This window comes from Schistocerca serialis, chromosome 4, assembly GCF_023864345.2.
Source record: "Schistocerca serialis cubense isolate TAMUIC-IGC-003099 chromosome 4, iqSchSeri2.2, whole genome shotgun sequence".
Classification (NCBI taxonomy): domain Eukaryota; kingdom Metazoa; phylum Arthropoda; class Insecta; order Orthoptera; family Acrididae; genus Schistocerca; species Schistocerca serialis.
Window position 1 is genome coordinate 721889773 of NC_064641.1, and position 18329 is coordinate 721908101.

The window sequence follows — 18329 nt, forward strand, 5'->3', positions numbered from 1 at the left end:
GATGCTAAACTAAGGAACAAGGCAATACAGCAGCACAAAACAATTAACACAAACAGCAATGACAAAAAAATGCCAATTTGCAAAGCAAGCAGCAGTAAATCTAAATTAACAAAAAAATGCAAAATTACAACTAATATAAGGCACTGTGCAGGAAACAAGAAAAACTACCTTAGAAGAGTAACACAAAGTCATATTCAGTAACACTATGCCTGGCAAACAGCAGCACCAAATGCTATGACGTATACCTAAGCATGACAAAGCTCAACCATAAAAAATATTTCAGGAAAAACAACAATAAGGGAAATGTATATTCACATCTTAATGTCTATGTAATTAAAGTGGTGCACCACAAGAAGTTATTCTACCAAAAAGTTACCAATTACTTGAAAAGAAAATTATGAATGCAGTTCCTGTGAAGGTAAATGTCATTTTGTGCTCCCTCATTTTTTTAAAAAAAATCATTATTTACTCGATCTGTAGACAGAAAATATTTATATTAGTACATCTATAAAATTTTATTTTAACCAATGCTGCAGTGCAGCTAGAAACTAGATATCAAATGAAATAAGCAACTATGTACAAAGCAAAGCATAAGAACATCGTTCAATAGTCATGTGGCATTTCATAAGTAGTAAAAAAATCTCTCATCTAGAAAGACAGTAGTCATAGTCAGGTGTGTAGACAAACTATTTCTTGTCATTTCATTAGGCATTTCAGTAAATATCAGAAAGTACGATATGTTTCCAAGTAATCAGCGTGTCGGATTTGCGATGCTTTCTCAAAAGGAATGACAATGGCCAGGATAATGGCCTCCCTTTTTTTTTCTTCCTGTGCTCTGAAAGGCACGCGCTAATGGCTTTTTCTCCAGGCGTCTGACACAGCTGGGTGTCCACGACGCATTACGTGCAGGTGGTCACTTAATTTTCTTACGGAAATATTTACGACAACAGTTTCCGCTACAGTGGCAGTCTCATATAAAAAAATTTCACAGGTCGAGAATTTGCGTTACAAATGTGTAGAAACAAAATCCTATAAATACAACAGTGTCCAAAAAATTTTCAGTGGCATTGTGATACATTCACACATGTACACAGATTTCATAATTCTAAAGTACGATTCTTGGTTTCCAACATCCTTTTCCACAAATCAGAGTCCCTAACCACTACTCATTATTCCTTACCTTATAATACATATACATATTCGTCGACACTTCTTCAATATTTCATCATAAGAAATACGTAGCATAATCAAATTCATCATATACGGTATCATCATCTTATTGATCATAAACATATCTCAACAGCATAGTACACGTCGTCGTCGTAATAATAACATCATAACACCTCAGTCAAATCTCAAAAACGTCGTAGCTTTCTGCAATAATTTCAAAACCTAAAAAAATTCTCTGCTCATGTCAAAAGTGTCCTCTGCCTCAAACATACTTTAAAAATCATGATCCCATACCAAATACATCATTCAAAGCTCTCATAGTATCACAATGGGTCCGAAAAAATATGAACAGTTCACACAGTACAGACAAAATACAATTTCATAAGTGTGAAGTTATCCAACTGTGTAATTGCGTAAACATCTGTCACTGATGTAATAAAAAAATGTTTATCTCTCAGTTAAATGATCAGATAGCTGTGTAATTCTGTGTTAGAGAAATATGGTACCGATGTGTAAAGTTGTATAAGCAAATACCATATTAGCTAGGGTTCCTTGTGGTTGCCACACACATGGTACACAAAGTAGGCGTATACCCCCCTGAGGATTAATGTAATTATACCCTCAGGTGTTACAGATTAGAACAATGGAATGAAATGTATTACGGAAAACCTTTGTATCATTGTACTTCAAATATCTTTAAAAATAAATGATTTAAGTACAATTTTAATCACTCAAATGCGTGTCCTGTAGCGCTAAATGTGCGTCTCGCTGTAAGATAATTCTGTGGAAGTGTCGTACTTATCGTCCTCCGAAAGCTAAGTTCTGCAGAAGTCAATGTACTTACCTCATGATAAACAAAAGTGAAATGCTTTATGTATAGATATCTTAGTTATTACGCTTATTGCCATGATGAGGAAAGTACTGTGCTGTAACGTATTGTTGTGCTACGGAAAAGGCAGTCTCATTGTAGCTATACCACAAAAGTTACTACTAAAACCTGTTTTACTTTCCAGAATAAAACAGAAAACTGTGCAGATATAAAACAGAAACACTGCAAAAGCAACATTGTAAATTGTCACTCATTAGTAGCGTCGTGATAAAATCGTGTAGCTGTCACATAAACCAACCACCGTGTCATCTGGTATCTCACAGAAAGTACTTTAAATCCAGAATATATTTTCAAGTAAACCGAAATGTTGCATTAGAATCTCATTAGCACTACCAGTATATGTTCTAAGTATGAGAGCCTTATAGACGTTACGTAATCGTGCAACTAACAGGCAAGAATGTACAAATAACAACATTGTGTCGTCTGTTCACTATAACAATGCATTCATAATTTCTGTTGAAATAAGTTCTCTTGGTTCTTGATTGGATATTTAACTTCAAACATTGTTGTATGTTAACAGATTCTAAGTCTGACAAAGCGTACTAGTAGCGTCAATTGAAAAGTTTTATGGAAAAGACAAAGTTAAAAAGCAGATTATCTTTCAATAAACGGTTTTATATGTGAAGTGTGGTGAAATCCTTTACTCTTCATAGTACTCAGAGTTTGAACTCGAATGCGATTGTCATGCGGTATACGTCGGTAAAGAATGCTAAAATTTTTCTCAAGGCTAGCGTCTTATGTTATTTTTCTCGGAGCCAGCGGGCGCACGCGGCTGCCTGCTGTGCGAGTCATTGTCTGTCTCTTTGTTGGCGAGCGCCGTTGTTGGGATTTGGAGACCTAACTCCTACAAATTCACTCTGACGAGAAGGCCCTGCTCTGTTTGAATCCCGCCAGTTCTGATGCAATTCAGGTCTGTCGTTACGATCATATCGTCTATCGTCATGTCGGTAGTTCCTGTAGTTTCTTTCTTGTCGGTTAAGTGGTGGAGAATTTCTCCCTGAATCGTAACTGCGCGCTGGACCGTTGCGTCTCAAGTTATTCTGTCTCCCGTAATAATAATTGTTTTGGTTCCCATATTGTCTGTTTCTCTGATTGTCTCTGTGATAGTCATTACCGTGGAGAGGTGATCTTTCCCTGTAATTATTACTACTCTGCCAACGGTTGTCATACGGGTGGTGTCTGTTTTGGTCACGATTTGTGTTGTGAGAATAGCCTTGTCGCGTCCAGTTATTATCGAGGAATTGTGACGGATGTGACCTGTAATTGTTGTGTTCCTGTTTCCGCATTCCGCGATTGTCAGTGTCAATTTCCAATTCTTGTAACAGTCCCTGAAAAGCTTCAATGTCGTCTTTGCAACGTCCTGCCAAAATAATGTGTCGTAAATGTTCAGGCAATTTGATTAAGCAAATGCGGATAAGTTCTGAGGGGCTGTATGGGTTTGACAGGTACTGATTCTTGTGCAACATGTCTTCAAAATATTTCATAAGACTGGAAAATTCAGATTGTTCGAAACGTTTCATCATTATGATGCTTTGTTTTACTCGGTCTTGTGTGGCCTGAGACCAATATGCTGAGAGGAAGGCATGGTAAAACTCTCCTTCACTGTGGCAATCGTGAATGACCGACCGCATTCTTACAGCTGGTTCATTCTCTAAGTAGCCACACATAAATTCTAATCTGTGCTCTAATGACCAGTTGGGAGGAAAACAATGAGAGAATTGATGGAGCCATGCTTGTGGATGAATGTCGTTGCCAGAATTCTTAAATGTTTTGAATTTACGTGTAGTAATGAACAGCTTATAGTCAAAGTCATCATGTCGGCGAGTCGCATGTCGGTCATTGTTACATCGTTTCGGCGGTTCTATTTCAAAATTCGGTGCACCTTGCCAATTTCTTTCATTACTTCCGAAGTGTCCTGTGTTATTATTTTGTGGTTGTTCCGTATTTCTAAGTCCCTCTTCCCGTATTGGAGCGCGAGTGGCCTCTGAAATACGTAATTCTTGTATTACCTGAGTCAGCTGATCTTGTACTTCCCGGATTTCTCTTTGGTGTTGCGTATTAATTTGATTCTGATTTTGTTTGAATTTCCTAATTTGTTCGCACTCTTCTGTGTCATTAAAGACTACCGGTTTTGTGTCGTTCAGATTATCATCTACCTTCGTAGATAAGTTAGTGAACTGATCCGAAAGTTCGGCTACTTTCTCCGATAGTGAACACATTTCCTCAATGTGTTTTTCTGAACCAAGTTTCAGAGTGTCCATTTGTGTTGAAATCGAATCTACTGTGTTCTTTAAGTTTTCCTGAGTTTTTGCAAGTTGCGTAACCGAATCGCTAGATGCAACTGAGTCAAATTTAGCTTGCAAGGTCTCATGATTTTCATGAACAATAATTTGCAGTTCTTTTATGGCTGCTTCGTGATTCTGTAATGCCTTTTCATGCCGCGAAAAAATAGGTTGAAAATGCTCACAAATTTGAGTTTTTACGTCATTACAGACTTTTTGACATTTCGATTCAATGTTATGTAACTCAGTAGTTAAATCTTCACGCGTTTGTTCAAGAGTTTGTTCCAATGAGTCTAACTTTTGAAGCTGTTGCTGTGTTTGTCTCTGATTTTGTTCCAGTGTGTCTAACTGTTGCTGTGTTTGTCTCTGATTTTGTTCCATTGTGTCTAACTTTTTAAGATTTTGTTCCACTGTGTCTAACTTTTTGAGATTTTGTTCCACTGTGTCTAACTGTTGCTGTGTTTGTCTCTGGTGTTGTTCCATTGTGTCTAACTTTTCAAGCTTTTGTCCCATTTGTTGCATTAATTGTAATAACAATGCACTGGTGTCTAAAACATGCTCCTCAGTGCTTTTTGGCAGTGAAGTTGCACCGGCAACATTCACATTTTGACAAGCGGAAAATGTGTCTTGACTCATTTGAGAAAACGGCGAGAACCCAAAACCTGAGTCTGCAGTATTTGCAATATTGTGTTCTGTCATTCCCGATTCCTGAGGCGAGCTGTTGCCGACCAATCGATCGATAACGCTTCCCTGTTCACTGCCTGTTTCACTGTCTACACCATTGTTTGCCGCCCGCTCCATTTTCCTATGCGCAATTACCAAATTACTACTTTGAACATTAGTTAATTCATTACTCTGCGGCGCTAACACACTGCTTTCGTCTTCACTGTCATTTCTCAGTTTACTTTGGAGCCTAGTGTTACGTTTTTCACACGCCATAATTGTCACAATATTTCACACGACAACACAGAAAAAACACAATTTGAAGATCAAAAATAAGAGAACACATTAACATAGCACTGAAAATAATATCTAGTTAATTGCAGCTGCGAAATACTTGGTGCAAATCTACATGCATACCACAACTGTTTTACTGTACAACAATGAAAGACTGCAACTACAAAGGAGATTTTCTCTACTATTACGCGCTAGCAATAAACAAAATCTACACTAATTACACAAACTACAACAAAAAATCAGAAGATTCCAGTGAGGTATCCTCGGCTAAGGGTCGACATATGAAACGTCCCCTTTGAACAATTATACAAGACTGTGCTTAAACTGACACACAATAGTTTTAGCGCAACGCAATCTGACTTTCAAAAATCCCTACAAAAAAATGGCCCTGACTAACATTAAACTATATCTTCCAGAAATCACTTACCTCACAAAAATCTTCGCTACTCAAGCTACTGCAATACCGTGAGCGCCACTACTGCCAGCTAAATAAAAGATTCAAACTATTGAAGGCACTAACTACTGATAGGGATAGTTAGCAAATGAAAGATATTAATAGAGAACAAACAATGTATTTACCTTGATATCATCATATATAAATATAGCAGTTCATGACAAATTTCAAAACTCCGCCATCTCTCTCCCCACATCCACCACTGCTGGCGGCTCACCTCCAACTGCCGCAACGCTACGCGCTGTTCGCATCCAGCTGCCCCTCTACAATGGCAGACAACAATGTAAACTAGCCACAGACTGCTCACAGCACAGCCAGTGATTTCATTTTCATACAGAGAGCGCTACGTGGCGGCGGCGTTACCAATATAAGAACCTAAACAGCCTACTTACAACCTGTATTTCTTTATCGGTGTTTGTGCTTATCATTTTTTTTGTTCAAGTAGTTACAGGTGTGACAATATCCGCATTTTACTTTTTTTGTTACCATGGATGTTATGCAGATGCGCATTCACTTTTGTTGCAGATATAGAATGAGATTCAGAGGGGAATCTGATATTTTTTAGAGTAGATTGTGCGTTGTGACGGTAATAGGAGAGGGAGATGATGGATGACGATTGTTGGCCGGCCATTAATGCCGTAGTGAAGGGCATATATAGATGAGGCAACAAAATTAAGAGAGCTGCATGAAGGGAGCAGATGTATCGAAGGTTTTCGTCTTGTACATGTGTAATAGTGACACTAGCGAGTACTAGTTTATACGGCATGTTTCATGAGGCACGTAGCACATTTACTTGACGCTTTTAAGCTTTATGCATGAAGGTTCTAGCTAAGAATTAAGGATATGAAAGAGGAAACACTATTACCGCCTGTCATAAACCAACATTAAACATAAACCAACTAACCGTGTGGGTGGATTTATGGACGAGTGACTACGTGTGATTTCATTTTAAGATCTTAAGGTTTCTCTTTATGTGCTTGGTTAAGGTGTACAGGTTTTCTTTGCGTATGATGTTATATTTTTGAGTGTTCTCGTACTATTTTAACATTATTCAGTGAGGAATTATAAATTCACCAAAGATTAATGACTATCAAACTTAATGTAAAGTTAGTTAATGAAGGTACCCAATGGTAGTGTCAGGAATTTTGTTTGTTTGCCAATTTAATTTGTTTCTAGATGTCGCAGTCAATGTAAATTTCATGGATGCTTTATATTTCTTTCTCTGTAAAGCTAAATAGTATGACACAGTCATAGTAAACGCCATTTGTGTCAGTGGACTTGTATAATTAGATCGTATAAGTGTGTGTGTGTGTGTGTGTGCAGATAACGGAAGGCGGCATGAGGACTGGCATATACAGATGACGGTGGCGACACAACGTGAGGAGAGGAATCTGGCTTGAAGAGAAGAGTAACAGCATGTCACTATCAGGGCAATGACTGCCCGATTCACAGACACAGCGGGGTCCTCACGACTCAGATCCAGGTGGCAGGCTCAATAGTCGGTGGCGCATGGGTAACTCCTTTCAGCATGGCAAGAGCGACCAGTTCAGCACTTACGCACGCGGCCACCAGTGGTGAATGGACAGGGTTAAGGACTCTTGGAGATGTCTGCAGCGATTCAGCAGTCCCGACTGCTTCACAACGGGCGTCATATTTTCGCAACAATGAGTCAACTGAGGTTTGTACGCTACACTAAGGAAGAATGCTTTTCTCTCATGATTGAGAAGCGATTTCCATGTCACTTGCTACACGCAAAGATGAAGCACGTAGAGAAGTTATATAATTATATATGTATAGCACATGGAAATGTTATATACAGGGCGTATCATAATTAATGGCGTAAACGCATACATTGAAAGTACACGATACTAGAAGCAAAAAGTCTCAGTAAACATAGGGTCGAAGACGCATACCATAAAAGCTACGAGCAATTTTTCATCTTCGATACTGTGGAACAAATCTCTTCTACGGCATGTTTTTTGCTTTCCGTATTTTGGAGAGAAATGTACTTGCAGTAGAAGAGATTTGTTCCACAGTATCGAAGATGAAAAATTGGTCGTAGCTTTTATGGTATGCATTTTCGACCCTATGTTTACTGAGAATTCTTGGTTCTTGTATCGTGTACTTTCAACTGTTTGTGTTTACGCCATTAATTATGATACACCCTGTATATATATATTTTCTCGTAAGAGAATTAATTTTTTATGTCTGATTTGCCACAGAACATCTAGAAGCTCAGTTCAAGTTGTTACCTCCTAACGAGATTTTAAACTAGTAATCGTGTGTAGTGACACCTAATGCGGCGTTATGTTGACAAGTGACAGCCTTTATCAGACTAGCAACTTGCACACCATACAGTTGTCCTCATACCCCAGCTGTCACTCTCATATCTGCAGAGAAGAAGAGATATCTGGGTGTTCCAAATGACATTGTCAGATGTATCCCATCAGAAATCGTCAGCCACTCACAGGATCCGACAAAGAGAGACTAGAAAGTTCAATACAATGCCCAAATCGGTGCAGTGTGCATGTGCCGTGCTAGTAAATTCACTGATGTACCTTTTTCTTCACCGTATCTACTTAGGTGTTAAAGCTAAAAAATAATTTGAACTTCAATGTGGGGCACACCTTTGAACCTCACTGCGAGTGGTATGGATATTCTGGACCTCGCTATGAGGCACATTTCAAGTGTTTCGCTGTTGATTGTTTTTGTACTTTTCAGCGGACTGACGACAAATCAGTCATGAGATGTATATTGTTTCTGTAGCTTTTGCACTTTTTTACACTTGTACATTTGCTGTGTTTTTTATTTTTGTTATTGCTTATTGTTGTTTCACATTCTGTTGCCCAAAAAGGTAAGATTTACGAGCTAACCCACAAACTCATATAATATTTCTTATTTATCTTTTATATATTGTACCACGACGTTGCTGCTTTTTGGAGCTTAATTCAAGAGGTATACGGTTGGGTGATAAGATTACTTAGACTGCACTGCCATTATCAAGTGATCTGCAGTTATATAGCGCTATTACTATATACAATTTTTACGCTGTGTATCCGATAGACGTTATAATAATGTGTCGAATTTTATTGAAAATTTTGTGGAAATTTTTGAACGTGGTAATAGATTACATGGTAAGCAGAGACTACTCACACAAACCTATACAAAGAATCTATAACCGGTACACAACTCCATAGGTGGATCAGATGAGCATACAGCTTGACGTCTGTCAAGTAAAGATGTCAAACTTACAGAAAACGAAAATTTAAACAAAATTACTCAACCATAACATCTACTGTTGAGAAAGAATATATATAAACAAAAACTACTCAGTCTGCACTGCAAGTACAATATGCATTAATATTTGACAGCTACAACGTCAACTACGAGATACGGAAGTAAGTAGTCGACACACTGTTACAAAACCAATCAGATTTATAACAAGAAATGGTACGTGCATAATAGCGCTATATAACTGCAGATCGCTTGAAAATGGCAATGCAGCCGCCTAAATGTAAAAATTTTGAAAAAATTTCAAAAAATAGCAGCGTCCATGTATAATACATGTAAACTGTCTTTACAAGATATTTACCACGCTGCAGGCCATAAAGAATATAAAATGCTTTTTATTTATCGTAGTATTTGTTCCACACACATTCTTCCTCATATTTTTACACCTATGTTCACACACACCAACACAAAGAGCTTTGTTTATTGTTTTATTCGTGTCGTATATATGTTACACATGTTTACAATTCTGTGTGACACACAGTGACACAAGCAATATCAAGTGCTCACGTTTCCTAATTTTAAATGTGCTGAGATTCGTATGTCTCACGATTATTGTAATTCCTTCGATTTTTTTGTGTTTTTAAAATTCATTTGAGATTTAACATGCACACCAGTAGTTGAAGGCACAATTCATATATAGCGTTCATATTTTGTTTTCTACAGTGTACACTTACCACTTCTAAATACTTCTTCACGCACTGACACTGTTGACAAGTTGTAAGATTTTTGTCTGCCTCTGCAAATTTCATTTCATTGTTTGTTCACCTCTGATGTGAGGACTTTTGTTAATGTTCACATCCATTAGTTAGTTTAGCAGTTATTGGGTTGAATGTGTTGTAAACAGAAGGAATTTTTAATGCTTATATCAATTTCACATAAAATATCAGAGTAACTATGTGGGAAAATTGTGTATTACAATGAATTGGTAATTTCGAAGAGATGTATCAGATAATCTGCGTTCATTCCTTTTTCCATTCATTTTTATTTTTTCTCTTTCCTTTTCTCACTGATTGCCAGATTGAGAAATTTTTTTTGGCAAAGGTCTCGCCTTGTTTCTTGGTAAATCCTCTCCTGTCAACCATTTTGAATTAGGAAAGGGTGTAATGTGGGGCCTTCTCCTTAAAATTTTATCTTATTTCCATACTTGATTTGCGTAAGAGATTCTTCTTATTTCATTTACTTTCTGATTCAGTTTCAATTCGCTGACATGTCACTTGTTTTGTATGCTCATTACATGAGTATTAGTGCGTAACTTTTAACAATATAAATAATAGGTGTTTCTCTTTACTGTATCTGGCTTTGGGGCTACGGGAACCCTTTCTGCTTGAGATTAGCACTTTGCGATATTCTACTGCATTTAGTCTCCAGACTCCGATTCAGAAGCTAGATATTTGGCCACATGTCCGTCTTTAAACTTTCCCAACTACGACCTTCTGTGGGAGTGCAGGGCGAAGCTTACACGAAAATTTCCAGAATTTCCCAGAAGTGAGTCTGGCTACAGGAAAGTGGCTACACTCATTCCCATTTCCGAAAGCTTGAAGATCATTGGTGGTAAGTGGTGGAAATAGTGAACTGACTTCCAGATTCAAAATTGGAGGAGCAGATGGAACCTTTCTGTGATTGCCTAGACGGACTGTGCCAGATGCCTTTCTGAGGTCTGAAGGAAAGCTTTTAAAAATTAGAGAGGTACACTTGGTTTTGACGAGACTCATAGTTCTATGCTCGTCCGTTTTTTCCTTGAATTCGGCTTTCTGTCGTATGGTTTGTAGTCTGAGACTGAACTTTCTCTGGCTTTTTTTGCGATTGGTAGTCATGAAGATGATGATTTCCACAGCTCGCAGTGACAAAATTTGAGCCCACACAAGCCACAACTAGCAACCACTGCTGTACGGTGTCTGAGGACCACAACCATCTCAATTGCAGCCACAGTAATCCTAAGAATGCAATGCCCTCATCAAACTTTGGAGGTCAAAAGTGATTGAGGGGAGAAAAGTTTCTTTGCAATTTATTGTCTCTGCTTGTGCGTCACATGCTTCACACACTTATATGATGTGGACTACAATTTTTCTGTTTCAAGGGGATCTTCTTCCCTATTTAGGTAACCACTCACGTTTCCATTTATTGTTGTTTTGATTCTCAGGAGTTCATGCATCTTGCGATTATCTTTCTAATCATTTCATTATTTCTCAATCCATTCTGCACTCTGTACTGATTCATACAGTTTTCTTGCAATTTTGATTACTACAGGAAATTTTTATTACAGTTTGAATTCAAAGCTGTGTGTCCTTTGTGTGTCTGGGCACCACTTGAACCGTAACTGTCCAGCGACCAGTGACATCTCTGTACAATCAAAGGGACTGTGTCCACAGTCAACGTCGATCTTCAGGAGTTCTGAGAACCGGGGTGATGCACAACTTTTTTTAATGTGTGTATAATAAATTTCTTTGGGACAGAAAATATTATGTTCACAAATCACAACGGAGTAAGGAAGTATCGCAGGCGCGAACTCAGCTAGCCCTTTCCGACAAAATATCTAGCGAACCCTGGATGAAGGGCAACTGGCAGACCACATATTCCTAGTTCTCTGAAAGACGTTTAACACAGTGACCCAATATAGACTGTTGACGAAGGTCATAGCGTACAGAATATTCTCTCAGAGATGTGAGTGGGGGTTCGAAGACTTACTAAGTAATAGAACACAATTCGTTGGCAGAGTGGAGACTGTTCGACAGAGACAAGAATATCGTCAGGAGTGTCCCAGAGAATTTTCATAGGACGGCTCTTGTTTTCGTTGTACATAAACGATCAGAAGGATACGACAAGCTGCAATTTGTGACTGCTGATGATACTGTAGTAAATGGGAAAGTGTTCTCGTTGAGTGACCGTAGAAGGGTTCAGGATGACTTCACCAGAATTTCTGTTTAATGTGATGAATAGCAGCTTACAATAAACGCAGAAAAAATAATGTAGCTGAGTAGGAAACATAATTCTACTGCCACCAACATACGTTTCGCATAAGGACTGCACAGACTACATAAGAAAAACATACGTTTTAGTTTTTCTCCCGTTCCATTTGCGAGTGTGACAAGGAAGGGAATGACAAGCATTGGTGCAGTGTACTTTCTGCCATGTGCTGTATGGTGGCTTGCAGGGTACGTATGTGGACGTAGATGAAGATACAACTGATCGAGGGCTTTCACCCATTGCTGGCGTCAAATGGAGGATTAACTTTTGCTCCACAGCAACAAATCGACGTGTAGCGTTAACTGGATACTTTTAAAAAGGACCATCACTGCTGAGAAATTATTTTCGCATTTGCTTCTGGTCGTCTGTCAAAAACTTTGGCGTTTGTAGTGCAGAAAGTTTTCTTGAAGCCATTTCTTCATGAAGTTTATTCTACACTATTACGGTATATTAATAATTTTTACTTATGGACCGTCTGACAGCAACTGAATAAAACACAATTTTAGTGCCATATGCGTTTCGCCTTTATTTTCTGCAAGGCATCATCAGTGGCCTGGAATATGTACATATGTTAGCTATTTTATTTACATTTTTGTCATTGTGCCTATAGGTTATAAACAGTTCTGGTGGTTGGTATTTCCTATTAAGTAGTAATGTTTTGAACTGTACTTACAGGTTGCGTGGACAATTTCCTACATATTACGCTCCTGTTGCATTTTTGGTGTTGTTCTTCTTCTTATGAACGCCAATTTGCGGTTTTTTTCCCCATTCCACAACACTATGCACTGAACGCTTGTTTTCAAACAATGCTTTGGTTTCTGTTACCGACTGTCAAATGTTTTTGCCAAAGATCGAATGTTATTGCCAAACTTATGAGTGCAACTATTGAAGTATCTGTGGTCTGTTCGTGTATGCATTTGTGTGTGCGTTTGTGAATGTGTGTGTGTGTGTGTGTGTGTGTGTGTGTGTGTGTGTGTGTGTGTGTCTCCAGATGATGTGGCGAAGAGCTTTTTTTTATGTTATCATCTCCTTTACTAAGTGTAGTAGGGAGCCTATGCTGATGTGTGTTTGTTCATTTATCACATGTTTGTTTTCTGCTATGGCTTTCTGGATGTGGAAGTTTTCTTGCATTTGTATAAGATGTTTGTCATGGTTGCTTATTCTCATTATTTTCATTTCTTGTTCCATGTTTGTAGGATGATGGTTGTAGTGTTTTAAATGCTCTGCAAATGAGGAATGGTTTGTTTCATACTTCCAACATCTGACATGTTCTTTGTATCTTGTTTGAAAATTCCTGCATGTCATGCCTATGTATACTGCATCACAACTTTGACATTCAAGTTTATATATTCCTGATTGTTGGAATTTGTCTCTCTTGGTAGCTGGCTGGCTTAGGTGTGATTGAAGGGTTTGCCCAGGCTTACATGCTATTTTGAAGCCCTGTTTCTTTAGGATGTTTGCAACTCTGTCTGTTAGTTTATGTGTGTAGGTCATGGTGTACCATCTGGTTCTTTTCTGTGTGGTGTTGTCATTGTGTGTGTTTCTTGAGTCTGTTTGTAAGTTTTCAGCTTGTGAGTTCTTTTGTATTGTGGAACTGTTGTGTTTCTTTTTTATTTGTGTTTTTATTTTTTGATTGAGCTTGTGTACCACATGTGTGTCATACCCGTTGTTCCTAGCTATTTGTACGATTGTACTCATTTCTTGTTCATAGTTTCTCTTGCTGAGTGGCATTCTGTTTAATCTATGTAACATGTGTCTTAGTGCTGCAAGTTTCAGGCTATGGGGGTGGTTGGATGTGGAATGTATTATTGTGTCTGTGGCTGTTGGTTTTCTAAAGATGTTAAATGTATGTTTACCATTTTCTTTTTTAATTGTAATGTCAAGAAAATTTATTTGATTTTCTTTTTCAAGTGTGAATTTTATGTTCTGATGAGCTTTGTTTATTTCTGAATGGAGTTCATCTATTTTTTCACTTGGCTCATCTACCAGACAAATAATGTCATCCACGTATCTGTACCAATATATGATTTTGAAACTTTCATTTGTGGTTATCTTATCAGATATCTGATTTTCTAGGTGTCTGATGAAAATGTTTGCTAGTGTTCCTGATATTGGGGATCCCATGGGCAGTCCATCAGTTTGTAGATAATCTTCTTTCTCAAACTGAAAGTAGTTTTGTTCAGTTGTCAGTCTGAGCATAAAAACACAAATAAAAAACAAACACAACTGTTCCACAATACAAAAGAACTCACAAGCTGAAAACTTACAAACACACTCAACAAACACACACAATGACAACACCACACAGAAAAGAACCAGATGGTACACCATGACTTACACACATAAACTAACACACAGAGTTGCAAACATCCTAAAGAGACAGGGCTTCAAAATAGCATATAAGCCTGGGCAAACCCTTCAATCACACCTAAGCCAGCCAGCTACCAGGAGAGACAAATTCCAACAATCAGGAATATATAAACTTGAATGTCAAAGTTGTGATGCAGTATACATAGGCATGACATGCAGGAATTTTCAAACAAGATACAAAGAACATATCAGATGTTGGAAGTATGAAACAAGCCATTCCACATTTGCTGAGCATTTAAAACACTACAACCACCATCCTACAAACATGGAACAAGAAATGAAAATAATGAGAATAAGCAACCATGACAAACATACAAATGCAAGAAAACTTCCACATCCAGAAAGCCATAGCAGAAAACAAACATGTGATAAATGAACAAACACACATCAGCATAGGCTCCCTACTACACTTAGTAAAGGAAATGATAACATAAAAAAAAACAAAAAAAAGCTCTTCGCCACATCATCTGGAGACACAAACACACACACACACACACACACACACACACACACACACACACTCATAAGTTTGGCAATAACATTCGATCTTTGGCAAAAACATTTGACAGTCGGTAACAGAAACCAAAACATTGTTTTAAAACAAGCGTTCAGTGCAAAGTGTTGTGGAATAGGGAAAAAAACCGCAAATTGGCGTTCATAAGAAGAAGAACAACACCAAAATGCAACAGGAGCGTAATATGTAGGAAATTGTCCACGCAACCTGTAAGTACAGTACAAAACATTACTACTTAATAGGAAATACCAACCACCAGAACTGTTTATAACCTATAGGCGCAATGACAAAAATGTAAATAAAATAGCTAACATATGTACATATTCCAGGCCACTGATGATGCCTTGCAGAAAATAAAGGCGAAACGCATATGGCACTAAAATTGTGTTTTATTCAGTTGCTGTCAGACGGTCCATAAGTAAAAATTATTAATATACCTTAATATTGCACGCAACTGAGGAAGACAGGACTATAAAAGTTGAAGATGTTTATTCTACACTCTTTCTTCTAACCTTCACTTGGTCCCAGCTCTCTCATGCACTTGTAACTGCCGGTCTTTCAGTATTACGTTGCGTACTTTTGCCAGACACTGACAGCTTCATTATTTCTTTTACATTGAATCCATCGCAGAATCAATCCCTTTCCTGATTCTCTTGTCCTCCGTTTGTGTCTCACGCAGTGAACACTTCTATTTGAATGGCAAAGAGAGATGAATTACAGACAAATATCGCCAATGTTCTTGCGTTACAAGGATCCACATCACATTCCAAACTCCAATATTATGAAGTTCCCGGAGGAAAATAAATTTCTCTGCAAGAATAGATCACATTCAGGGAAAACCATTCATCTGAAATACAGTTCCCTTTTAGCAGAAACGATATTATGCACCCGGCCGTTGCGGCAGAGCGGTTCTAGGCGCTTCAGTCTGGAACCGCGCGACCGCTACGGTCGCAGGTTCTAATCCTGCCTCGGGCATGGATGTGTGTGATCCTTAGGTTAGTTAGGTTTAAGTAGTTCTAAGTTCTAGGGGACTGATGACCTCAGAGCCATTTGAACCATTTGATATCATGCAAATAATACACAAAAATGTACACAGACTCCGTGTACTTAAATTTTGTAAAAATCTTCAACGTTTCTTTTCTGTCGATGGTTGCGCAATGAACAGTATGCTTCTTCAAGGATATGTACCTCGCTCAGATATACGTATACTGATGCAACACAGACCTGAAAGGTAAATATTCAAAGGAAACGGATATACAGTTTTAAGCCAACACACTCCACAAATTTGTATTTTGTTTGGTCTAGTTTTAATGAACGAATGTAAACTTTTTTTCTACATTTACCTCTGTTTTCACTTTTATGTCGTGTTCACTTCAAAGTGTTGGATTCTACATCAAAAGCAAGCTATCTTGCAACATGCTTGTCATTATGAATGTAATCTGTAATACGTAGAATGCATGGTTAGACTCAAGATATGGCCTTATGGCCCTACTCGTGTCAGGATAAACAAATAAATGAAATAAATAAACAGTTTTGTCCATGGGTTGCTTATCTTAAAGTTCTAAAACATGAAAAGAAAAATTTGTAGGGGAGAGTGTTGTACCTGGGTATACTTTCTCAGCCTTTCTGCTCAAGCCAGCCCTGTAACAGAAATTTAATATATTTCCTTATTTCATTTAGAAATGATAGGATTTTTTTTACGTGTGCTGCAGTTTTTTTCTGAAATTACAAGAACTCCTGCAGAAAAGTAAGGTTTCTCACACGTTAAAAACTGTTTCGAAGTACAATGTGGTCATGGGCCTAGGAACAAATATTCTATTTAAATTTATTGAAATTGAGAAAATGTTGTCAGTACTGTATTTGAGAGTCTATGTCTAACATGACTCCTTTACTACACATCAGTAATCTGAAAGTGAAATCAAATTAAGGGAATGTATAATCAAAAACCAGTTGCACGTCAACAACATTTTGGAATAGAAGCTATTGGCAACAAACACACTTTCCGTTTTCAAGACGGGGAAAGCTGTAGACGACATTTCCGAAAATCACGTGTACCATGGTAGAACATCTTCAACTGTGTGGTACAAGATGGTGCATGACTGACGAAGTATGGCTGAACCGTACACACGTTATGTTACTAGCTTTAAAATATACGGAATTTTACTCATCGTAAAATTATATTGCTGACGCCTCCATATAGCTTCAATGTATAATACAGCAATCAAATATGTAGAACTCATAACATTCACAAACGTTGCACTAAACACAACCTCATGTCTCACAACAATGTAAAAATGAAAATTCCGGACCCTGCTTATGGCAGCCGTTAATGTGCATTCCTTCATGTGATACTAAAATTGGTCACTAAATTTAAACACCGACCATGCAAAATTAATGTGTTCCTAGTCACACTTTCTTCCATGTACAACACTTTCCCCTTCTAAAATCAAAACCCTTTAAAATATTTGCTAGTTCTATTAGTTACAAAATTGAAATATATATCGTTCGCACCTTTACGCCATACGCCAAATTTGACGAAGAACGCGATCGCGACATACGTTGTCGTACTGCCAATAACAGTAAAGCAAAAACGAAGGCATGACCAAGCAGTGCATCGCTTTCCTTATTCGTTGTGATAAATACCGTGCTCTGACGGTGATGCAGAATTTATTACATCTTTAATGAAGAACCGAAACTGAAATACAAATGTTGCAATGAAAATGATACTTGAAACTTTCCTTGGATTTTATTTCGTTATGCCTGTGCTTATATTTGATTTTTAAATATGTACTCAAGTAACTTATAATTAACTGGACAATTGCCAACTCGGGGAGCCTAACATCCTGTTCATTCCTTGATTATTATGAGACAGAGCTCTTGTTCATCAGACCAATGACGAGCGAGATAATTGGTCTTGCTCTAGTGACAACATAAATCTCAGGATATACCTGAAGTGAGTAGTGGAAGCCACATATTGTGTCCTCGAACTCCTTTGGGGCGGAATGTTTGTACTCCGTTTTCAATCCGCATCACTCCGAATAAAATCCTCGAGCGGTTGAGGAAAACAACGCTACTTATTACCAGTAGTTTCATTTCTGCTGAATATGATACAGACAGCTTTGTTCGGAGTGACGCGGCTCTCGAACAGAGTAGATTTAATTCAGAAACCACGAATAAAACAGTAAATGTTAAAGTGGTAAACGATGGTAACACCGAGCTGTCAGTGTTAAGAGCGTTGGTTTACCTATTTTGGAACATTATACTCCCAGACATGCGTCAAAAACAAATGTTTATGTATGATGGAACGTTGCACTCCAAGACATGAGCCGTGGACCCTTGCTAACCGATTGTGGGTTCAATATACTGCTGCCCATAAACCACTTTCATAACTTTCGCTAAGGACCACAGAATTCTTCCACGTATTTCACGCAGTCTAAC